The sequence below is a fragment of the Lolium rigidum genome, chromosome 4 (assembly GCF_022539505.1).
Source record: "Lolium rigidum isolate FL_2022 chromosome 4, APGP_CSIRO_Lrig_0.1, whole genome shotgun sequence".
Classification (NCBI taxonomy): domain Eukaryota; kingdom Viridiplantae; phylum Streptophyta; class Magnoliopsida; order Poales; family Poaceae; genus Lolium; species Lolium rigidum.
This window is the reverse complement of record NC_061511.1, coordinates 171,885,418-171,891,534: the sequence shown is the minus strand read 5'-3', so window position 1 is coordinate 171,891,534 and position 6,117 is coordinate 171,885,418.

Genomic DNA, 6,117 nt, shown 5'->3' with positions numbered 1-6,117 from the left:
AATTTGAAATTAGAACCAAAAAGAATTCAAGAGGAATATACAATATATATTCAATATCATCGGATGACCATATACAAGTTTGAACAAGTTTCCATACATAATTTAATGCATGTATAGTTCTACGTCCTCTACGTAGTGTTGTCCTGTAGGATCGATGACTTCCCTCGCGAACCATCCAGCTAGTTCCTCCTGAAGTGGTGGGAAGCGAGCTTCTGGACTAAGCGTCTTCCGGAGGTTATTCCTCTTGATGTTGATCTCATCCGACTGGTCCCGCTCATTGGTGTATCTCCGAATCCTCTCACAAACATAGTATCCACATAGATTGGTCCCCGGTGGCTGAATATCCCCGGTCGTCCGCACTTGCCCTTTTAAAATGTAGCTCTTTTTTGAATTCACCGACCTTTTCATCTACGAACCGTCTCCAAACCCTACGAGGCAAAGAAAATTAAATGAACAAGAGAGTTATTAATTAGTTACTTGATATTAGGAAATGATGAACGAAATAGGCCGATCGATATAGAGCGCAAATGAATGAAAACAATTACTTTTGCATCATTTTTCTCATGTCGGCCCAAAGCGCCGCATCCATATTCGAGAGAGTCGTGGACGAGAACTGTGGAGGTGTGAATTTGACTTACCATCGGAATTCGGTGGAACCTGCGGACACGATACATGCACGATCATGCATATATAACTCATCGATTAGCCACATACCATGCATGGAGTAAACAAAAGAGAATGTGCTCAAGACAGAAACACTCACCCAAAATGGTAAGGAAATAGAATATCACTTTTGAGTTCCTGTTTTCTAAGAAACCGCCACAGGTCTTCCTCCACGTCGGCGGGGTGGTGTTCTAACACATATGAATTAACGATGTGTGGGTCAATGAACCCAACATCATGGATGTTCCTTATTTGCATTTCCCGCTTCTTCATTCTCGCATAATAGCGTACACAACAAGATAGTTAGGACAATATATAGTGCGAGGCAATGAACGAGATGGGGTAGAAATTAATAAATCACTTACGAACGTAGCAACTGATGATAGATTTGTCGAGGTCGCGCAGATTGAACAGCTGGAACAATTCACTCCGATGAATTGTTATATAGTAATGTTTGAAGTGATGCTCAGCTCTAACTTCCGCATAAATATAGTCTTTGGTGTTTTTAAGTTTTATGTAACTCTTGTACCAATTTAGCAGACCTTTCATTTGTCGAGGTAGATCCTCTTCTCGCGCAGGCTCGACGAGAGGGCCATTCTTCACATATGTAAATACTACGTCCTTCATTGGCGCCTCATCAAGGCCTAACGATTGCACGAAGAGTGATACCTAAGTCGGCCGCTTGTTCTCTGGCACTCGTTACAGTCAATCCATGTGCTGTCGCAGCTGCTATGATATCGGGGGCATCCGGACCAGCGGCTTGCACTATGAGCGGGGCGATCGATTATTTACTTTGTTCCCCGAGCTGGGCAACTTCTTTCCCCCTTTCTAATTTTTTCTCGGCCTCCTCCAAGGCTTTCTTCTCCTGCTTCTCCGCCAAATCTTGGTTCCTCTTGAACGCGAGTGCTTGCCTACGAACTTCACGTGCATAGTCGTCAGGCAGATTCTTTGCGGCTTGGGACGGTGTGTTCAAAAATGATTTAGCCCACTTCTTTTGCTCATCAAAAAATACTGGCTTGGGCTCGCCCTCTATTTTCTTCTTGCAGCTCGCCTTCCATTTCTCTAAATCAGCAGCCGCGCCCGGCTCGACTTCCTCGGCACTATGTTCCCAAGGCCTCGTGGGGAGAGGCTTCAGTGATACCTCCGGTACCTTTGTTTTCTTAGGTACGTAAGGGTCCGGGTTAATAATCCAGGACTGCTGCTTCTGCTTCTTCGCCGGAGGTGGATTGGGGGGCGGCGTCTGCTTACCCGCCCGGGGCGGACTAGGGGGCGGCGGCTGCTTACCCGCCGGAGGTGAATTGGGGGGCGGCGTCAGCCCTCGTGAAGGAGGTGTAGGTGAAGCACCACCACCACCGCCGCCACCGCCGCCACCACCACCACCGTAGGGGGGTGGACTTGTTGGCGCCTCGCCTGGAAACTTGATAAACTTCTTCTGCCATAGAATGAACTGGCGCTTGACATCTCCAAGTCTTGTCGCCCCTTCAGGTGTAGCAATGTCAATGTCCAGGTCCTCAAACCCTTGGACTATGTCCTCCACCGTGACACGAGCATAGCCATCTTGAATGGGGTTGTTGTGGTGGAGTGCTCCAGTGGTAAAGCACTGCCGATGGCTACCTTCATGGACATGTTCCCGATAGGATAATACAGATGACATGCTTTCAGCTCCTTTATATCGTCCACGGGGTAGCGAGGAGGCTCCGGTGCAGTAGTGTCGACCACCGAGAGGCTCCGGTGCAGTAATTTCGATCGTCGGTGCACCAGCCGATGGGGCCTCCGTGGAAGCCACGCTGCTTCTCCGCTGCTGGCTTCCGAGATCCAATGGATGATCTTCATGCTGCGCCCGAGCTGCATCTCTTTCGACTACTAGTACACTCACGGTTTTCTTCATGACATCCATTTCCGATGCCAACCGCGCCACAACATCTCGCTTCCCGATCCATCTTTCTCTTACGGCTTCGTAACCGTACGGGTCATCGTTCAGGGGAACCCTATTTTCCACGGAATGTGCCCCATGCCTCGTACACGTCCTCCGTGTTCGGGATTCCCGAGGGCTTTTGTCGTGGCGTCGTTCTCTCTGTTGAACTTGATCCTCCCCTCTTGAGCATCTCTCATTGCCTCAATAAGCTTTTGGGTGGGTGTAATTATTTTGCCCCGGTAAACACACTCCCCTGTCTCCGGGTTCGGCGATCCCCCATGCCCGTACCACCAGCTTTTGGCCCTTGGGTCCCATCCCTCCGTGCACTGGACGGATTCCTCGCGCCCTCGGCTCGTTCTCCATCTTCTCCCACCTAGGCTGCCAAAAGCGATACCCTCCTGGCCCCATTTTATGATTGTACTCCTTCTTGGCCGCATTATCCTTATTTTTTTCGATATTTCAAGGAACTGCTCCGATTTCTTTTGCTTCACAAATTCTGGCCAATTATGTTGCAGTTTCTCATATTGTCCTTTGAAATCCGGAGTCTTGCCCGGCTTGACAAAGTCATGGGCTAGATTTTGCTTGTATTTCCGGAATGCGTTGGCCATCCTAGAAAGAGCGAACTGTTTGACTAGCTTGGACCTCTCCTTGTTTTCCGCAATCTTGTTATCCTCCTCATCGTATTTGCGGTATTCCGGAGGTAGAACGAAATGTTCCATAAGCTTTTTGAAGCAATCTTTTTTTGTTCTCTTATCGACAAAAGTGAAACCAACACGTGCCTTCTTTGGCTCATTCCACTCCTGGACGGTGATCGAGACGTTGTCTCTAACAACGGCTCCGCATTGGCCGACAAACTTGGTGGCGTTCTTGCTGGGCTCCAGCGGCCTGCCGGTTGCTTCCTCGACAACATCGATGGTGCATGTTTCTCCTGCTTTCATCGTCTTGGTTGCGCCACGCTTTGACGATGACGTACTCGATTGTTTCGATGATCCGGCCGAGGGCTAAAATAAGAAAGAGAGGCGCGCGCGTTAGTACACACATATTTATTCAAATCAGTGAGTTTGTATCACCAGAGGCTCAATGTATATATATATACCTCGGCGCCGGAGGTGGTTGCTACTTCCAACTGAAGATCGTCGTTTATCGACGTTTCTTCGACACCATCTTGCTGACCATGCCCTTCATCTTCACCCTCAAAGTTCAGATAAGAAGAGATATCATCTTCTTCTTGTCCGGTCGACACATATAGAACATCGCCTTTTATGATGCCGAAGATATGTTCTTCAGCGTCCGGATCATAGTTGTCCATAATCGGGTCAGCTCTATCGTCCGCCATATGTCAGTCCTGAAAAGATGTAGTAAAAACAAATTAATTGTGTATATGCTAGCATTATCACATCTCTTCTACATATAAAGAGAGAGGGCGACGAGGGAGGCGAGAGGGGGGACGCGTGTATTAGATGTGTATATGCGGTCGATCGACCTCGCCTCGCAGTGACCGCGTGACCGAGAGACCGGTGGCGGTGGCGAAAGGGCGGTGGCGGTGGCGGTGGCGGTGCCGGTGCCGGTCCTCTCTCTCGTAAAAAAACAAAAAAAAACCCGCGCGTATACGGAGGGGGAGGCGAGGGCCTCGCAGCCCCCTCCGTATACACACGGGGTCGGTGGCGAAAGGGCGGCGGTGGCGAAAGGGCAGTGGCGGTGCCGTGTGTTCTCCTGTCCCCATTACCCCATCCCTGTTTGTTGTGGCTGTGCGGTGGTGGGATTGGCCGACTAGTCCGTCGTTAGCATATATATGCATGCTGCAACCCACCGGACTTCTTTCGTGTCATGGGATTGCCCGTCTCCTCTAACATGTACCAATTTACAAAACTTTACATATTGTGATGAAACAACAAGTTAATTCGTTTTTTGTTGGTTCATCAAACATGTTTATTTGGTTCACCCACTTTAGTTACATATTGTGATGAAACAACAAGTTACATATTGTGATGAAACAACAAGTTTATTTGGTTCACCCACTTTAGTCAAATTTTAGTTTTTTAGTCAAATTTTAGTTTACAATTTTAATTAACAACAAGTTAATTCGTTTAAGTCAATTTTTAGTTTTTTTTACAAAATCTTTTTAAGTCAAATTTTAGTTTACAATTTTAATTAGCAAAAACAAAAAAAACAAAAAAAAATGAGATCGGGGCGCCGTACGTGTGTACTGGCGCGCCCCGCGCGCCCTCTCTCTCCCGCGGCGGTGGGCGGCGGCGGTTCGAGGCGGCCGGCGCACGGTGGCCGTGTACTGCGGTGGCGGCGTGTGTGCAGCGGCGTGTGTGCGGCGGCGCGTGTGCGGCGGCGCGGAGATTGAGGCGGCCGGAGAGTTCTCGCGCGGCGCGGCGAGTCGACGACGTACGGGGGGCGCCGGGGGGCAGCGAGGTCGCTCGAGGGCGGCGGCGGCTGCGGTCGTTGATGGCGGCGGGCGAGGGCGGCGACGTGCAGAGGGCGCGGGGGCAGCCTGACGGCGTCGGCGAGCAGGCGAGCGAGGGCGGCGACGTGAAGAAGCTTCACAGATCGACGGAGAAGACGAAGACTGAACCGCCGTCCGCGGCGCGCGGTATTTATACCGTCAGGGCTTAAGGTCAGGAACAAAGTCAACACAAAACTCAATTACCTCCTCATTTCCATAGCCCTTGGCGATGCTTCCTTCTGGCCTAGCACGGTTACGAACATATTTCTTTAATATTCCCATGAACCTCTCGAAGGGGAACATATTATGTAGAAATACAGGACCGAGAATGGAAATCTCATCGACTAGGTGAACCAGGAGGTGCGTCATAATATTGAAGAAGGATGGCGGGAACACCAACTCGAAACTGACAAGACATTGGATCACATCGTTACGTAACCGTGGTAGAACTTCGGATTGATTACCTTCGAGAGATTGCATTGAGGAATGCACATAGCTTCACAATGGCTACTCGAACATTTTCCGGCAGGAGCCCCTCAAAGCAATCGGAAGCAATTGCGTCATAATCACGTGGCGGTCGTGAGACTTCAGGTTTTGGAACTTTTTTCCGCCATGTTTATTATTCCCTTTATATTGGACGAGAATCCGGACGGGACCTTCATACTTGCTCGGGCATTCAAAAAAGATGACCTTCTCTTCTTTGGTGAGAGCGTAGGCTGGCACGACCTTGAAACCGTTCCGGATGCCGGTCATCGGGGTCTTTCAAAATTTGCTCGGTCCTGCCGTGCTTCCTTTGTATCATTTGACTTCCCATACACGCCCAAGAAGCTTAGGAGGTTCACGCAAATATTCTTCGTAACGTGCATCACGTCGATTGCGGAGCGGACTTCTAGGACTTTCCAATATTCTAGCTCCCAGAATATAGATTTCTTCTTCCACATGGCTGCGTGCCCGTCGGCTCCCTTCGGAACCGATTGTCCGCCGGGACCCTTTCCAAAGATGACTTTCAAATCCTTGACCATATCAAATACCTCAGCACCGAGTGTGTTCCGCGAGGCTTCGGTCGGTGATCTGCCTTGCCGTTGTA